This window comes from Bos mutus, chromosome 7 (genome assembly GCF_027580195.1).
Source record: "Bos mutus isolate GX-2022 chromosome 7, NWIPB_WYAK_1.1, whole genome shotgun sequence".
Lineage (NCBI taxonomy): Eukaryota > Metazoa > Chordata > Mammalia > Artiodactyla > Bovidae > Bos > Bos mutus.
In genome coordinates, this window is record NC_091623.1 from 4,211,086 (window position 1) to 4,230,928 (window position 19,843).

General features: G+C 39.7%; 1 pseudogene; it reads left to right on the forward strand.

Moving 5' to 3' along the window:
* The first annotated feature begins 7,143 nt into the window (after positions 1 to 7,143).
* LOC138988469 (coiled-coil-helix-coiled-coil-helix domain-containing protein 7 pseudogene) lies at positions 7,144 to 7,409 on the forward strand (annotated as a pseudogene).
* Positions 7,410 to 19,843: the final 12,434 nt, after the last annotated feature.

Consider the following 19,843-nt stretch of genomic DNA (forward strand, 5'->3'; position numbering starts at 1 on the left):
ATTTAATATAAACCAGAGACATTACTTTGCTGACAAAGGTCCATCTAGTCAAAGCTATAGTTTTTCCAGTAGTCATGTATGGATGTGAGAGTTGGACCATAAAGAAAGCTGAGTGCCGAAGAATTGATGCTTTTGAACTGTGGTGTTGGAGAAGACTCTTGAGAGTCCCTTGGACTGCAAGGAGATCCAACTAGTCCATCCTAAAGGAAATCAGTTCTGAATATTCATTGGAAGGACTGATGCTGAATCTGAAGTTCCAATACTTTGGCCACCTGCTGTGAAGAAGTGACTCATTGGAAAGGACCCTGATGCTGGGAAAGATTGAAGGCAGGAGGAGAAGGGGATGACAGAGGATGAGATGGTTGGATGGTATCACCAACTCAATGGACATGAGTTTGAACAAGCTCCAGGAGTTGGTGATGGACAGGGAAGCCTGGTGTGCTGTAGTCCATGGGGTCACACAGTTGGACTCAACTGAGTGACTGAACTGACTGACAAATCAACTGAGGAGCTCTAGTAGATAATTTTAAACAATTATTAGTTTTTATATGTAAATATTTTACTTAAAATACTTTTCTCTCTTTTTTATTCATAAGTAAGTCAATATTCAGAGCTTCTGAAACTGTATCTGTGGTCATTAAAACTTTTTCAGCCATATACACATCAAGTAAGTTTTACTGCTAATGAATTTGTATTACAGCTTTATTATTTGTGGCACAATTCAAGAAGAAATGGATTTAATGTGCAAGCTTACTATCAGCAGACCCCTATGAAATTGGAAGTTTAAAAAGAAATTTGACCTAATGGGTGATAAATGGAGGAACCAACAGAATTTTTTTCCTCCTACATTTATGTTAGTAAAACGTGTGTTTCTCCAGAGTACTGCTATTTAGTACATATTGTTACATGTTAAAGTTCAATTGAGACTTCTTTCTTTACACAAAAATCTCTCTGCAATATCTAGTTTATCTCTTGTAGTACCAATTTTTTCAAAGTAATATATCCAAACACTCTATCTAGGTCTGAAATTATTAGTCTCCCTTTAGTATTATTTTGTCAACAAAGGTCCAGCTAGTCCAGGCTATGGTTTTTCCAGTAGTCGTGTATGGATGCAAAAGTTGGACTCCAAGAAAGCTGAGTGCTGAAGAATTGATGCTTTTGAACTGTGATGTTGGAGAAGACTCTTGAGAGTCCCCTGGACTGCAAGGAGATCCAACCAGTCCATCCTAAAGGAGATCAGTCCTGGGTGTTCATTGGAAGCACTGATGTTGAAGCTAAAACTCCAATACTTTGGCCACCTGATACGAAGCACTGACTCATTTGAAAAGACCCTGATGCTGGGAAAGATTGAGGGCAGGAGGAGAAGGGGATGACAGAGGATGAGATAGTTGGATGGCATCACCGACTCAATGGACATGGGTTTGGGTTAACCTCCGGGAGTTGGTGATGGACAGGGAGGCCTGGCATGCTGTGGTTCACTGGGTCACAAAGAGTATGGACCCGATTGAGCGACTGAACTGAACTGAATGACTTATGTAGGGCTTTTAGTCCGGTGGGTCTCCTTCCTTAGAAATCTAAGTAAACCTGACTTAAACCCCAATTTCTGGCCTCTGAAGATATAGGCTCCTTTGTATAATTTCAAGGATTCCTCAAAGACTTATTTCTTCAAAGTCCTAACTGTCTGGAACTCTTATCTTGCATAAACTCTTGTCTACTTTGTCCTGCATCCATCTAGACAAGAAACTCAGTCTTTTCTTTGATACCTCCTAAATTCCTTTACATTGAGATTTAAAATTTCTAATTAAAGCTTTATTGCATTCTGCTAAAAATTGAAAAGTTTTTGAGAAAAACTTCCATTCCTATTCCAGACTAATATATCTTGGAGCTCCTTATTCTCCACTGAATTTTAAATTCCAGTACATCACAAAAACCATAGCTGTCACCCATACTCTGGTTTTTTTCTTTCCGCATGATTCTTCCCTAAACTGCACTCCCTATCTCAACTGAGACAGAGACTGTCTTCTCCAGTTTTTTATTTACTTATTTTTGTCATGCTATGTGGCTTGCTGGGTCTCAGTTCCCTGACCAAGGACTGAACTGGGCCGATTCCTACCCACTAGGCCACGAGGGAACTCCCTCCAAGTCTATTTTTAATCTCTGAATCAGCTTATTTTTTTTAACACTAGGTTTTAAATTTAATTATATTTTTACCTATTTCCTAGAATAGTAGCAATAAGGAGAGTTCTTAGCTGACTTGAAGACAAGATTTATTATTGCAATTTGGACCTACAGATGGAGAAGTGAGAATATCCTGGAAGACTTTCAGGGGCACTAGGAAATAGAGAAAATAGATTTAAGTAGAAATATTAGAGATACACTACTGTTCTTTTAAGGTGATAGTTTTTCCACCTCTCAGATGGGGTGGCCAAGTTTTCAGAAGGGCAATGACTTACCCACGATGCACAGTCAGAATAGTGTTTGGAGCACACTAAGAGGCTTATTGGGAAATTGTACGCACTTACCCTGGAAAGGACATGACCCTTTTTTGTTGTTGTTCCTGATTAGTACTATGGAAGCATGCCTTCACCCAAATGCACAGTCATGAAAAAGATGAAAATATGCTCCTTGGACCATAATACGATAGCATCTATAGGCCAGGTTCTCTGCTCCAAGTTATTTATTATTTCCCCCAGTTATAAGCAATAAAACTGAGGCTCAAAATCCTATCAAAATCCTCCTACCTAATATGTGAAAGAACTTGCCTGTGATACTAGTGTCAAAAGTCTATGTGTATTAAACTAGTGACTATAGTTAAAAATGAAATGCTAGTGTTGGATCTGTCTTCAGAACTATCTATTCCATTGTTAATGCTAAGTTTAGCAGACGAGGACGAGTAAGTGGCTTGCCCATTGTCAATATGATAAGTCAACAGCAGATCTGGAAGAATTATCATCTGACTTCAAGTATAAGATGTCTTAATTTTGTTCCATAAATTATTTTCATGTGTGACTCTTCTTTCCTCAATGAGATTTTAAGATCTCAGAGGGTACTATTGCCTCTTAGACCTTGCCAGTTCTCCCCTTTTAGTCCATCTTGCCCCCACCCATGTTTAGCTACATTCTGGCCTAGTTGCATTCATTTTGACTGTGCTGCATGGCATGTGGGATCTTAGTTCCTTGACCAGGGATCAAACCCATGCCCCCCACAATGGAGATGTGGACTCTTAACTACTGAATCCCCAGGGAAGTCCCAGGTCTAATTGAAATAATCTAAATTTTCATTTCCACTGCATTTAACAGCACATATTCTCAACCTTGACATGACATATTGTCCCAATCATTCATTCTTGTACGTGTGTACAGGGGGAAGTGTGTGCTGAGGGGGTGTGTGGGTGGCATCCTGTGCATTGTAAAATGTTTAGCACCATCCCTGGCCTGTACCAACTAGATGCAAGTAACACCTTTCTCTCTTCCCCTACCAGTTATGACAACCAAAAAGCATCTTTGAAACTGTCAAATGTAAACAACCTAACCGTAACCTAAAGAAACTAAAAATAGAAGAACAAACTAAGACCAAAGCTAACAGAAGGAAGAAAATAACAATGATCAAAGTGGGAATAAATGGAATAGATATTTAAAAAATAATAGAAAAGATTAAGAAAAACTAAAAACTTGTTGTTTGAAAATGAACAAATAGACAAACTTCTAACTAGACTTACCAGGAAAAAAAGAGAGATGACTCAAATATAAAATTAGAAATGAAAGATGAGATATTATAACTGATACTACAGAAACACAAAGGCTCAGATTATAATTATAAGCCAACAAACTGGAGAGAACCTAAAAGTAATATAATATATGTTTCTAGAAACATGGACTCCACCATGACTTAACCATGAAGAAATAGAAAATCTGAAGAGACCTATTACTAGGGAGGAAACTGAATCAGTAATCAAATCCTTTAAACAAAGAAAAATCTAGGATCAAATCAAATTAAAAACTCCAGGCTTCCTTGTTGAATTCTACCAAATATTTAAAGAATAAATAATACCAACACTTCTCATATTCTTCCAAAAAATAGAAGAGGAGGAAACCCTTCTAAACTCATTATATAATGTCAATATTATCCTGATCCAAAAGTGAGACAAGAACACAACAAAAAAAGAAAAGAACATTGTGCCAATATTTAAAATTGTGCCAATCCCTGATTAACATACATGCAAAAATCCTCAACAAAATATTAGCAAACCAGTTTCATGATATATTAAAAGGATCATACATCATGATCAAATGGGATATATTCCAGGGATAGAAAGATGGTTCAACAACCTCAAATCAATTAATTTCATATGCCACACTAATAAAGAGCATATGATCATCTCAACAGATATAAGAAAAATTGACAAAATTCAACATTCTTTTATGATAAGAACTCTCAACAAACTGGGTATAAAGGAAGCATCAGATCAGATCAGATCAGTCGCTCATTCGTGTCCGACTCTTTGCGACCCCATGAATCCCAGCACGCCAGGCCTCTCTGTCCATCACCAACTCCCGGAGTTCACTGAGACTCACGTCCATAGAGTCAGTGATGCCATCCAGCCATCTCATCCTCTGTTGTCCCCTTCTCCTCCTGCCCCCAATCCCTCCCAGCATCAGAGTCTTTTCCAATGAGTCAACTCTTTGCATGAGGTGGCCAAAGTACTGGAGTTTCAGCTTTAGCATCATTCCTTCCAAAGAAATCCCAGGGCTGATCTCCTTCAGAATGGACTGGTTGGAACTCCTTGCAGTCCAAGGGACTCTCAAGAGTCTTCTCCAACACCACAGTTCAAAAGCATCAATTCTTTGGTGCTCAGCCTTCTTCACAGTCCAACTCTCGCATCCATGCATGACCACAGGAAAAACCATAGCCTTGACTAGACGGACCTTTGTTGGTAAAGTAATGTCTCTGCTTTTGAATATGCTATCTAGGTTGGTCATAACTTTCCTTCCAAGGACTAAGCATCTTTTAATTTCATGGCTGCAGTCACCATCTGTAGTGATTTTGGAGCCCAGAAAAATAAAGTCTGACACTGTTCCACTGTTTCCCCATCTATTTGCCATGAAGTGGTGGGACTGGATGCCATGATCTTTGTTTTCTGAATGTTGAGCTTTAAGCCAACTTTTTCACTCTCCACTTTCACTTTCATCAAGAGGCTTTTGAGTTCCTCTTCACTTTCTGCCATAAGGGTGGTGTCATCTGCATATCTGAGGTTATTGATATTTCTCCCGGCAATCTTGATTCCAACTTGTGTTTCTTCCAGTCCAGCGTTTCTCATGAGGTACTCTGCATATAAGTTAAATAAACAGGGTGACAATATACAGCCTTGACAAACTCCTTTTCCTATTTGGAACCAGTCTGTTGTTCCATGTCCAGTTCTAACTGTTGCTTCCTGACCTGCATACAAAGGAAGCATACCTCAATATAATAAAAGCCATATGTGACAAGCCCACAGTTGACATCCCACTCAATAGTGAAATAGCTGAAAGCTTTTCCTCTGAGACAAAGATGCCCATGCTCACCACTTTCATTAAACATTATACAGGAAGTTGTAGCCAGAGAAATTAGTCAAGACAAAGAATAAAAGACATCTGAATTAAAAATGAAGAAGTAAAATTGTCTCTTTTTGCACATGACATAATATTTTGTATAGAAAACTAAAGACTCCACCAAAAAATGTTAGATCTAATAGATGATTTCAATAAAGTTGAAGGATATAAACTCAATATACAAAAATCAGTTGCATTTCCATACACCCAACAATGAACTATTAGAATGAGGAATTAAGGAAACAACCTTACTTAAAATAACATCAAAAAGAATAAAACACTTAGGAATGAATTTAACCAAGGAGGTGAAAGATCTGTACACTGAAATCTATAATACGCTGATGAAATAAACTGAAGAAGAAACAAATAAAAATATTTCATATTATGGATTGGAAGAATTAATATTATAAAATATCCTACTAACCAAAGTGATCTACAGTTTAAATGTGATTCCAATGTCATTTTTCACAAAAATAGAACAATTTAAAATTTGTATGGAACTAGAAGACTCCAACTGGCCAAAGCAATTTTGAGAAAGAAGAACAAAAGCGAAGGCATCTCACTTTCTGATTTCAACCTATATTATAAAGCTATAGTAACCAAAACAGTCAAGCAAGGTGGGAATTTTCCTATCCATATTACAGATGAGGAAACTGAGGCCAAGCAGAGAAAATGACTTGATGCCAAGAAACTATTTAAGGTGTTTATTCATTTAATGTCTGTCTATATTTCAAGAAAGCAGAGACTTCTTTTTAGTTCATCCCTGCATCTCTAGTATATAATACAGTGTTTAGCACATATGCACTCCTTAAATGATGAAGAAAGAAAATAGAAAGGGAAGAATGAAAAATAAGATTGAAACCCAGGTCTATCTAATTTCAAAAGTTGCTCTTTGTTGCAATCCAAATCCCTCTGAGGAATATTGGCTAGATACCAGTGACCTACAAGGTCACTTCTGATTGGAGAAGTTTCAAGAATAAAGGGGGTGGAAGCAGGAGGAGAGAAGCAGACTGGAAGCTCGCCTCTTGGCCTGGTACCCAAAAAAACTGCACAGTATGTTCAGCGGAGGAGGTCCAACTACAGAGTGAATTATTTTTTGAATTTAGAATAAGACAAATTTCATCCAGATTGTAGACGGGCTTTACAGCAAATTCCTAAATACATTCCATTCGATGAATGGGTTGAGGCTTGTTTCTTGAGGATTCCATCCTAAGGGCAGTGGATATATGTAAAAGCTATATCTTCTGGACCCACATGATCCCAAACTGTTGCTTGTAAACCCATTTCTCCATCTTATTTTTTTCTTTTCTTTCTTTTTTTTTTTTTGGTAGCTTCTCACTGCTGCTGAGGCCAGATGCTCACACAATATGTTTGTAGCAGCATTTCCTGGCAGGCTCTTTCTCAGAAAGCCAGTCTTGTTTTTGGCCTTTCCAGTTGACTGTATGCTCTAAAGCTCACCCAGGATGAAGAATCAGGAGAATACCTATACCTCGAGATAAGCAACTGCCAGGGTCAGGTCAAAATTAGTGAGATAAAAAGCAGAGTCTTGGTGTTTGGAGCTGGAGACGGCCTGGTCGCTGGCGGAGCGGCCGCCTGAGGGAGAAGACACTTAGGATGCCCATGGTGACACGGAGGCTGAGGGATCCTGACGTAAACCCTTGCTTGTCGGAATCAGACGCGTCTACCAGATGCATGGCCGAAAACAACTATGACAAGGAGAGCTGTTCTTCTCACTTCTTGAAGTACAAGAACTGCCGGAAGTTCTGGGACCCTTGGGCACTCTCGTTGGGTGCCTCAACCCTTCCCACGTGTGAGGATTAATTAAAAAAAAAAAAAAGCAGAGTCTTGACATTCACTGTTTCATATCAACACAAGAATGACAATAGCAGCAGCAATAACAACATCTCAGAACATTTACTTAAAAGGCTTAAAAACAGCGAAACATTGCTGAAGACTACCTAGGTAGCTGGCAGAATCAAAGTGCGTGGGAGGACACAGTCCTTTCCAGTTTTTTCTCAGACCCATGAAATTAGACTCTATATGGGTCAAGTCAAATCAGCTCAATCACAAGAGAGGAATATCTTGACTCATGTAACTGAAAAGTCCTGGGTTTTGTAAACAGTCTCAATGGTAAACTCTTCCTCTTCCCCCTCCCTCTTTTCTCAGCTTGAGGGAAAGAAAAAGAAAAGAGATCTTTCTTCAAGTGTGTATGTTATTGTTCTTCAGTGGCTAAAAGTCATGTCTGACTCTTTGCAACCCCATGGACTGCAGCACGCCAGGCTTCCTTGTCCCTCTCCATCTCCCAGAGCTTGTTCTAACTCATATCCATTGAGTTGGTGATGCCATGCAACCATGTCATTGTCTGTAGCTCAGTTCTCCTGCCCTCAATCTTTTCCAGCATCAGGGTCTTTTCCAATGAGTTGGCTCTTCAGATAGGGGGCCAAAGTACTGGAACTTCAGCTTCAGCATCAGTCCTTCCAATGATATTCAGGATTAATTTCCTTTAGGATTGACTGGGTTTGATCTCCTTCCTTTCCAAGGGACTCTCAAGAATCTTCTCCAGCACCACAGTTTGAGATCATCAGTTCTCTGAAACTCAGCCTTCTTTATGGTCCAACTCTCACATCAGTACATTACTACTGGAAAAACCATAGCTTTGACTATATGGACCTTTTTTTAGCAAAGTGATTTCTCTCCTTTTTAAAACATGGTCTACATTTTTCATAGCTTTCCTTCCAAGGAGCAAGGGTCCTTTAATTTCATGGCTGCAGTCACTGTCCACAGTGACTTTGGAGCCCAAGAAAATAAAGTCTGCCATTCTTTCCATTTTTTCTCCATCTACGAGTGCATATGAATCTCTCCAAGAGGACTTCACATGGCCTGAGGGTGACATGCCTTCCCCAGTACAAATCACTGAGGTGAGGAGGACTGGCTGACTGCTTCACAAAGCCCAGTCCAGAAGTGGGGAATGTGGGTACCTTGACTGATAGTCCCACCTGGACACAAGGAATAGGGCTTCTGATGGGTCTATCCAGTTGCTTCTTCAAATTCAGAAAGCCAAGAAGTTGAGTTGGGGTTCCCAGGTTCATATGAACAGGACAAGCACTGCACGTCTTCCATCCAGTACCAGGGCTCAATCTTCTTAGAATATTTTCATTTTTCTCTTGTCATGTAAAGCAAGGTTTACCCCTGCATTCTCCTGTGCTTGTTACAGCAGAAATGGGAGCATATTTCTTATTGGTTCCTCTCCTCCAAGGGCCTACTCATTAGAATTAGTGGCTTTCTTTTTTTATTGGATTAACTGATTTATTTATCCCAGGGAAAGGAAGTTTTAGTAACACAAAAGACTAAAACTACTGGAGGCTGAAAGTTTGCTTCTCTTGTTTCTTATCACATTATTTGACGTGAGGAAAAATAATTGATATCTATTCTTGTTTTGTTAATCTTTCAGGTCAATAAAACCATAAACAGAATATTCAGATAGACCTATATTAAACAAAAGTTACCAGTTATAAAATCCAGCCATTCCATGTTCTGACACATTCTTTGGCACTGGTCATTGTCTGTATTTTTGATTAATCATTTCCTATCTTGGACCTTATTGAATATATCTACAAAATACTAGGAACTTTAAAAATATTTACAAATTTATAAAGAAGAATAAGTATTAGTCTGAATGTGCAGATAATGAGACTCAAAATGAGAATATTTAAATTGTTCAAGCAAGGCTACAAAGTTAATAAGGAGAGGAGCTGAGATTCACAGCCAGACCTGTCTGGCTCCAAGCCCATCCACCCGTCTCTCAGGACGTCATATTGTTTATGCATGAGACACCGTGTTCTTTATTATTTGTTCAAAGATGTCTTTCAGTTGACTAGCTCTTATCAAAACAGCTAAGTGAAGGCCCTCTTAAATAAAGAATGCTGTTTTTTGGTGAGACTGGGGAATACCATTCATCCAAACCTTCTGGATCATTAATAGTTAATTTGTTTCTACATCCTGACTCTCACATAGTTTTTTTTTCCTTTTTCTAACTCTCCTCAGATTAGTAAATGAGTTTAAATGGTCAGTGCATAAATACCACAACAAAATCTTTAAGAAGGTGAAATAAAATTTGAGTCCACACTAATGCCTCCCCTGAAAAAGGAAGAGAGGCAATAATTATCACAGGGAAGAGTTTGCAATAGCAAAACCTTTGGGAGCTTGTTAAAAAAAATGGAACTGCTTTAGGTTTCAATCACTGAGCCTATGTTTGGGTAAATCTAGAATAGGACCGGCCAGATACAAGCATTTCACTTGCAGGCACACAACTGGGAAAATCTTGGTGCAGCAACGCAAAAACAAACCTGATGCTTGTAATGTGTGGTCCCATCCCTCATGCCCCATTGCTAGATCAAAGTCTAGTGATTATGACCTCAGATACTGACATATAGGGAACTCTGTCATGCTGCAGTTCATGGGGTTGCAAAGAGTTGGACACGACTTAGCGACTGAACAACAATGATATTGGAAAGTCACATTGTAATGATAGAAGACTGGACTAAGTGCCAGGAATCCTGGGTTTGAATCCTCTCTTGGTCTTAGTTTTCTGCTTTGATAAACATTCAATAAGCACATTTGGAAAAGTTAAAATTAAACAATACAAATGCAGAGGTTTTTTTGAAGGATTTCTGAGATGCAGCTTCTAGAGTTGAAGAACTGACAAAGGGGCTCTGAATATGACTTTTATTCTGCATGAAGACAACATTTGTGAATCTTGCCACTTATTTCCCTCAAGGATCAAACAGAGTTCTGAGGCTTATACGAATTTCTTCTGAAAGAATTTTCAGTAACCTAAGTCTATTTCCCCAGCTTCTTCTATTATTCAGAAACCCTAGATGGGAATTTAAGTGTCCTAAATCTATACACTTATAATATGTACATAAGAATCATTGATAGAAGGACAACAAAGAACACTCCTTGACAAAGATAGGCATACTGCATTCAGGTCATTCACTAGCAAGAGAGAAAAAGCAAATAAATGATCCAGAGGTAATTAGAAATAATATAACTTTTCTTACATTCTTCAGGAAAGGTTATTTGTGAGTTTTGTTTCCACTGTAAGCGGCTTGTCATTTCACTGAATTCAATTCTATTTAACCTGATAGCTCAGAATTGTGTCTATTTTCAAACTTGCCATTTCCACACAGCTCATAAAAGAAGTAAAAGTGGCGATAGACACATGGAAATACTTGATCTCACTAACCGCTGAAGACATGTAAAGTAAAATGTTTTTTTCATGAATAAGAAATTGGAAAATAAGATGAGCAAAAATTATAACAATGTTGGGGAAAGTTGGGAAAACAGATACTCTCATTTAGCACTGATAAGAAACACAATGTGATGAGATGTATAAAATTCTCAAGAGTCCATATAATTTGACTTAGCAATTCCCTTTAGAGAATAACACATAAGAGTAAGCATGAACTTGTCCAAGATCTTCCAAAGGCTGTGGTGTGACTAGTTAAGAAGCTCGTCACTACAGACAACTTTAGGGAAAGGCTGCATGGAAAGTGACCCTGGTGAAGCATTGAAAGAAATCAGTTCTGGGTGACCAAAAGCTGGAGCCCGGGCCCTTGATCATGCCACAGGGAGGCGGTGGTGGTGGTTTAGTCACTAAGTCATGTCTGACTCTTGCAACGCCATGGACTGTAGCCTGCCAGGCTCCTCTATCCATGGGATTCTCCTGGCAAGAATGCTGGAGTGGGTTGCCATTTCCTTCTCCAGGGGATCTTCCTGACCCAGGAATCGAACTGATGTCTCCTACATTGCAGGCAGATTCTTTACTGGCTGAGTTGTGGGGGAAGCCCACAGGGAAGAGGGGCTTCCCAAGTCACAAGCATTGATGTGACGAATTCCGTCCTATTGGTTGCTACACTGTTGTTTTTGTTTAGTCCCTAAGTCGTGTCTGACTCTTTAAGACTCCATGGACTATAGCTTGCCAGGCTCCTCTGTCCATGGGATTTCCCAGTCAAGAATACTGGAGAGGGTTTCCATTTCCTTCTCCAGAGGATCTTCCCGACCCGGGGATTGAACCTGCATCTCCCGAGTTGACAGGTGGATTCTTTACTGCTGAGCCACTGGGGAAGCCCAGTTGCTATATTACACAGCTACAAAATATGAAATTCTGAGATTCAGTAGAGAAAGATGATAGATATATAACTAGTAATGCTCTCCCTCTAGACCACAGGTTTCTCAATGGCATGGAAAAGGACAGCGGCTGTTCACCTTTCAATTTATGGTTCATAGCAGTTTACTGCCAAAGACTATTGGTGTTGAGATTGATAACAGCATTAGTTAATATTATTTACCTGGGACAGAAATTCCACACTCACTTTCTGCAATCAACTCAGATTTTTTAAAAGGTAAAGATGGGATCAGTTCAGTTCAGTCGCTCAGTCGTGTCCGACTCTTTGTGACCCCATAAATCGCAGCACACCAGGCCTCCCTGTCCATCACCAACTCCCGGAGTTCACTGAGACTCATGTCCATCGAGTCAGTGATGCCATCCAGCCATCTCATCCTCTGTCGTCCCCTTCTCCTCCTGCCCCCAATCCCTCCCAGAAGCAGAGTCTTTTCCAATGAATGAGTCAACTCTTCACATGAGGTGGTCAAAGTACTGGAGTTTCAGCTTTAGCATGATTCCTTCCAAAGAAATCCCAGGGCTGATCTCCTTCAGAATGGACTGGTTGGATCTCCTAGCAGTCCAAGGGACTCTCAAGAGTCTTCTCCAACACCACAGTTCAAAAGCATCAATTCTTCGGCGCTCAGCCTTCTTCACAGTCCAACACTCACATCCATACATGACCACAGGAAAAACCATAGCCTTGACTAGATGAACCTTTGTTGGCAAAGTAATGTCCCTGGTTTTGAATATGCTGTCGAGGTTGGTCATAACTTTCCTTCCAAGGAGTAAGCGTCTTTTAATTTCATGGCTGCAGGCACCATCTGCAGTGATTTTGGAGCCCCCAAAAATAAAGTCTGACACTGTTTCCACTGGTTCCCCATCTGTTTCCCATGAAGTGATGGGACCGGATACTATGATCTTCGTTTTCTGAATGTTGAGCTTTAAGCCAACTTTTTCACTTTCCACTTTCTCTTTCATCAAGAGGCTTTTTAGTTCCTCTTCACTTTCTGCCATAAGGGTGGTGTCATCTGCATATCTGAGGTTATTGATATTTCTCCCGGCAATCTTGATTCCAGCTTGTGTTTCTTCCAGTCCAGTGTTTCTCATGATGTACTCTGCACATAAGTTAAATAAACAGGGTGACAATATACAGCCTTGACGTACTCCTTTTCCTATTTGGAACCAGTCTGTGGTTCCATGTCCAGTTCTAACTGTTGCTTCCTGACCTGCATACAAATTTCTCAAGAGGCAGATCAGGTGGTCTGGTATTCCCATCTCTTTCAGAATTTTCCACAGTTTATTGTGATCCACACAGTCAAAGTCTTTGGCATAGTCAATAAAGCAGAAATAGATGTCTTTCTAGAACTCTTGCTTTTTCGATGATCCAGCGGATGTTGACAATTTGATCTCTGGTTCCTCTGCCTTTTCTAAGAACAGCTTGAACATCAGGAAGTTCACAGTTCACATATTGCTGAAGCCTGGCTTGGAGAATAGTATTTTCTAACTGAGCTCTTTTTTGCTTTCACTTATTTATCAGCATTTGTTTTGGTTTCTGTTGAGTTAGCAAATAATTGGTCAACATCCTCTTAGTAATAAATTACATCTTGTATAATTTTACTATGAAGCTGAGCCAAAATGTTACTTCTCCAAACCAATCTTAATTCTTTTTTATTTATGACATCTTTCACACTGCTTTATCTTTCTTTTTTGGTCTTTTTTTTAATCCTTTCCATTGTTTCCGCAAACTTTGTAACATATTGAACACAACATCACCGACTCGATGGACATGAGTTTGGGTGAACTCCGGGAGTTGGTGATGGAAGGGAGGCCTGGCGTGCTGTGATTCATGGGGTCGCAAAGAGTCAGACAAGACAGCGACTGAACTGAACTGAACTGAATACAACTCTTACAAGAATATAGGTCTCATTGTATGAGGAGCAGTCATGTAGACATTGTTGCCTCCCAGTAATCTTGCCCATCAGGAAAGCCAGGCCTTTACTGTTTCACAATTTGAGCCATTATTTTAGCACCTCTGTTTTTCTTAAATAAATGGAAGGCAAGCTGAAATCAGGCTGGACACCAGAGAGGCTAAAGGGGGCAAAAGAATCTCTCCTTATTATTTATATAAGCAGATGGATTCTCCTTTCTGGCTCCAGATAATGTAAGTTGGGCTTCTATTACTTGCACCTTGAAAAGACTTCAACAGAGATTATGAAAAGCTCTAAAAGAATGATTAAGAAAACAAGCTGTGAAAAGAATGCCTAAGTGTCACAAAGGCTGTGCTAATGAGGAGAAAAAAGATAACAGGAATATGATCTAGGCTGTAAATGCCTATTTATGTGCTGAATATTCTATGGTAATTAAACATGTCATCCTCATAAAGAAAGTCCTGAGACTGATAAAGTTATTTAACACTCCTTATTCACAAATGAGGATAAGAAAGCAAAGAGTGGTTAGGAAATTTGCCCCAAAACTTGTATAACAGGGACAAGGGCTAGGTTTCAGTTCTACAACCAGTGATGTTAAGCCTTGACTTTTTAACTATGACATTTATTTCTACTGAAAATAGAAAACAATAACATTGATCTAGTATTTCCTCTTGCTTTTTAGCTGCTTATGCCTCCCTTTGCCACTGAAGCTGTGGTAATTCCATAGACCTCACCCATTCCATTTGAGTAGCCAAACTTTCTAACCTCTGTTTTTAATTTTTTTTTAATGGACACCTTGGATATTTTCAAGTATTTTTTGCCTTAAATAACATCATAAACATGCTCATTCAATGTTTCTGTACAAAATACTGGCTGGGTTCCTGCCTTGTGAAGGGCATGACACTAGGCACTGCGGATGCACAGAGGACTAGCCCCTTTTCATGTTGCCCTGGTTACCACAGAGTTTAGTCTTCGGGATAAATGCCTTTCTATGAAAGAAAAATAATAGTGAAACTTATAAGAAATAGTCTCATGAGACATGTTGATATACAGCTTCGGGAAAAATTGTTTTCATCCTAGTGTCTGGAAGTGAGAGGTTATGAACCATTAAGTGTCTATAATAGGGTGTTGAATCACCGGGTAAAGAGAAAAAAGTATTAGTTGCTCAATTGTATCGGACTTTTTGCGACCCCATGGATTGTAGCTCACCAGGCTCCTCTGTGCATGGAATTATCCAGGAAAGAATACTGGAATGGGTAGCCATTCCCTTCTCCAGTGTATCTTCCTAAACCAGGAATCAAACCTGGGTTTCCTACACTGCAGGCAGAGTCTTTACCATCTGAGCCACTAGGAAGCAAAAGTTGGCTATCAAATAAAGCCACTTCTTCTGGGAATGTCAGAGAAAAAGAAGCTGGGGTGGCATACGCAACTAAAAAGCAAGAGGAAATACTAGGTCAGTGTTATTGTTTTCTTAAAATGAGATAATGCGACATAGCAAACTTCCAAATCTCAGTGCCAACCATTTGTTTATTGCTCATGAGCCAATACAAATGAAGACAAGAAATAGGGAGACAGATCATGTCTAGATGGCATCATTTTACCACACGGAGAGAGTCACCTGTACCTCCACTTTCTAGAATCAGAAAGCTCCATGATAGTTTCAGTCTTTGCTTATCTGCTGAGTTCATTCTGCTGGGAAAGGGTGTTGATACCAGACCTATTTCTTTTGCTTCTCCTTTTTGGGTTCAGTGACTTTAGGAGCACCCCATTCTCATGGTAGATGGCAGGCCATGCTCTATCTGAAGGCTTTGGGAGAGGACCCTTCTTTTATTCCTAACTTCTAGTGATCACTAGCAATTCTTGGCATTCCACCCCTTACAGTATTGTAACTTCAGCTTCTATCCATGTCTTAACATGACCATCTTCCTCTGAGTCTCAGTGTATACCCATGACTGATTCATGATGATGTATGGCAGAAACCAACACAATATTGTAAAGCAATTATCCTCCAATTAAAAATAAATAAATTATAAAAAAGAGATTAGTCATTGAATTAGGGCCCATCTTTACCCACTATGACATCATCTTAACTTAATTTCATTTCCAAACGTTGTCTTTTTCCACCTCCCAGACTTCATAGTCACTCAGGCCACTCTTTGTGCATGAAGTATACGCTCCTTTCTTTGCTAGTCATATCCTACTTCAAGGCCTAACTCAATACACTTGCAACCTCCATTATATCCTAAATTTAGTGTGGACAGATTTGAAGACTTCCAAATGCACATTTTTAATACTATTTGGTATTTGATGGGTACTCAGAACAGTTTGTTGAATTTATTTTAATAGAGAAAAAATTGTTTAGTGATTGCTCTGGTGGAGAATATGCTAAGCTCAACTCTAGGCAAAGAATTTTACTCTGCCATAATGTGCAGGAAACTATGCCCTTCTCTAGGAAAGCAGATTAAAGGGAGATGGCATTGAAATAAAGAGCTTCTATTTAGAATTCTAATAAATGATGCTATTCAGTGTGATTTTCTGAGATATCTCTAATTGGAGGCATGCCTTATTCAGAAGTGATTAAAGGTGTCATTTAGGCAAAAAATCAAACTTCTCTTTTTGATCACATCTGTAATTATAATGCATTAACAGAACAACTGTAAATACAGAAACCTCATGTGCTTTGACATCAAAATGTAGTTGTAAAAGCAATAAAAATGACTCAGCTGCCATGGAAGCTAAAGTCATGTTAATTACCTTAGATATTCCATGTCATCAATCCAGGTCTTAGTGTGTTATAGAGAGAGTGTTTTGTATGGCTAATTTATGTTTTGGAAGGTGATTCAAAGTCCTTCTATTTTCATATCTGGACCAACTTCCAAAATTGCCATCATATGTCAGGGTGTGTCTGAGCTATGCTTAAAAACTTTTGCATCTAGGATAACTTGAATTATCCAGCAATCATTTCTTCAACTTTCCCCCTTCTCACTTTGTATGTGGTAAAACTGAGGTAACTTCCTTGACTGGGTGATAACCTGATGCTTAACTTCTGACAGGAAATAACTTTCTACTCATGTGCCTCCTGGTGTAAATCAATCTCCTTCAACAACGTCTTTTACCTTGGCTGTTGTGTTGTGCTTAGTTGCTCAGTTATGTCTGACTTTGCAACTCCATGGACTATACCCCGCCAGGCTCCTCTGTCCATGGGGATTCTCCAGACAAGATTGCTGGAGTGGGTTGCCATGCCCTCCTCCATGGGATCTTCCCAACCCAGGGATCAAACCCAGGTCTCTTGCATTGCAGGTGGATTCTTTACAATCTGACCCACCAGATCAGATCAGATCAGATCAGTCACTCCGTTGTGTCCGACTCTTTGCAACACCATGAATCGCAGCACGCGAGGCCTCCCTGTCCATCACCAACTCCTGGAGTTCACTCAGACTCACGTCCATAGAGTCAATGATGCCATCCAGCCATCTCATCCTCTGTCGTCCCCTTCTCCTCCTGCCCCCAATCCCTCCCAGCATCAGTCTTTTCCAGTGAGTCAACTCTTTGCATGAGGTAGCCAAAGTACTGGAGTTTCAGCTTCAGCACCATTCCCTCCAAAGAAATCCCAGGGCTGATCTCCTTCAGAATGGACTGGTTGGGTCTCCTTGCAGTCCAAGGGACTCTCAAGAGTCTTCTCCAACACCACAGTTCAAAAGAATTCCTTTATCTTGGTGATCTTCAGCATGTAAGTGGTCAAAACCCAAGTCAAACTAGCATGGGGCTTTCTGATTCTAGAAAGTGGAGGCACAGGTGTCTCTGCGTGACATAATGATGCCATCTAGACATTATCTCAATCTTCCCATTTCTTGTCTTCACTTGTGTTGGCTTAATTCACAGGCAGACTCCTTGTCCTGGAAGGATGGCTGCTAGAAGTTGCCACACTTGCGTCCTATCTCATCCTCAAATCTTGCTGAAATAAAGAGGATATCCTACCTGCTACACACAGAAGTCCATGGTGGCAAAGCATTGATTGGACTGACGTGGTCACTCATTTGTCTCTCATGAATCACTGTGGACAGGAGGGATAAATAGAATAACTGTTCAGGTATTGATCAGGTGTCCACTCTGGCGTCTCCAGGACTGTGAGCCCTGGCAGACCACAAAGATTATGTGTGGAAGAGGGAGGAACCCAAGGTGGAGGTGGGGCAATGGAAGGAGTCTTCCAACTTTGGAAGAAAAATGAGCTTTGAACATTCGGAGTTGGAGATGTCCATTAGACACTCAATTACATTATATTAATGTCAAGAAAATGCCTGGAGTTTAGGGGGGTAGTATGTCTTGATATCTGGTAAAGTGAGCCCCTATGCTATTATTTTAATTTTTATAGTAATTATTTTTGTATTTTGCTCTTTGTTATTAAAGATTTCCTTCTTTACTGAAAACAAACAAACAAAAAAACTTGACCTTGGTGGAGTTATAGGGCAGAGGATATTATGATGGCTAATTTTATGTGTCACCTTGGCTGGGCTATAATACTCAGATATATAATCAAGCATTATTTTGGATGTTTCTGAGAGGGTGAATTTTGGATGAGCTTAAAAACCGCTTGAAACCACTGACTTGGAGTAAAGCAGATTGCCCTAAGTAAATGAGTCTCATCCAATTAGTTTCAGGTCTGAATATAAATAAAAGATTGACATCCTTGAGTAAGAAGAAATTCTGCCAACAGATGGCCTGTGGACTTGAACTACAGTATCAGTTCTTCCCAATCTCTAGCCTGAAGGCCTTTCTATTTGAATTGCAACTTCAGCTCCTCCCTGAGTCTCCAGCCTGCTGGTCTACCCTGCAAACTTTGGATGTACCAGCCTCCATAATCACACGAGCAAATCCTTAAAACAAATTTCTTGTTCTCTATACAGACATTCTTTGGCTCTGTCTCTCTGGAAACCCCTGACTAACATAGCTGAGAAGGGGAGACTGGAGGCAAGAGGATTCACCAGGCTCTGCATATGCTGTGTAGAAAGCTCCCTGAGCACTTGATTTTCCCTGCACACTCCACACTATCTCAGAGAAGCCATCCTGAGTGCTCCAAGCCTGCTCCTGGCATGAGAGCCAGAGCCAGGAGCCAGCGTCCATATTATCTGCCAAAGCTGGGCCAGGGAAAGCTCTCTTCAAACTGGCAAGATCCCCCCTGCATTTTACTTTGAGATAAAGATTCTTAAACATTTAAAAGTTTTTATTTATTAATTTTATTGTCCTTTGTATGCATCCATAGTTTTATCTTATCCAGAGGGATTCTTGAAATGTTCAAATGAATTCCTGGCAAGTAGAATGAGAAGTAAGAATGAATAAATAAAGAGTTGGCAAGCCACTTCTGAAATGCTGCCAACCTCAAATGGATCTTTGATCCATACAAGGGTGTTCTGAAGCATGGAGAGAAAACTATGCGTAAAAAGAATCACTCTATATACACGCATTAATATATGGTATTTGTTTTTCTCTGATGACCTAGAAAGGTGGGATGGAAGGTGTGGGAGGGAGGTTCAACAGGAAGGGATATATGTATACATATTGCTGATTCATTTTGTTGTACAGCAGAAACTAACATACCATTATAAAGCAATTATACTCCAATAAAAATAAATGCAAAAAAAAAAATCCTTCCATTTTTTGGTCAGACTCGGTCCAGTCAGAGAATGAGAAACATGAATTCTCCCCTTGCCTACACCTGTATCATTGTTTGAAGAACCCTGATACTTCCCTGGCATGGATCTCACGTAAGTTCAGGAGCATTTATTAACCTGCACACTTGCACATTCAGAACCTCCTTCAATCTCTTGGGAAACTTCAGGCTACTGGCCAGGCTTCCTCATGTCCAGCTAACCAGCTGACAAGAGAGATGGGCTTCTTCTCTCTGTATTGTCTTAGCTACAGTGAAAGGTACAACTTTTACTGCTGAGATTTAAATAACAACACCGAAAGTTTCCACATTATAAAGTATTGCTTTTGTAATTTATAATTTTAGACAAGGAAGACAGAGAAAAAGGAATGGTGTTTAGAGAACAAGAGAAAGAAAGTAGATTTTCAAAATCCTTTGAGAGATGTGTTTAAGTTACTTGTTTATTTCAACAACTCTCTGCTTTCACCCAAATAAATTAAGGGAAACATCAAAATGT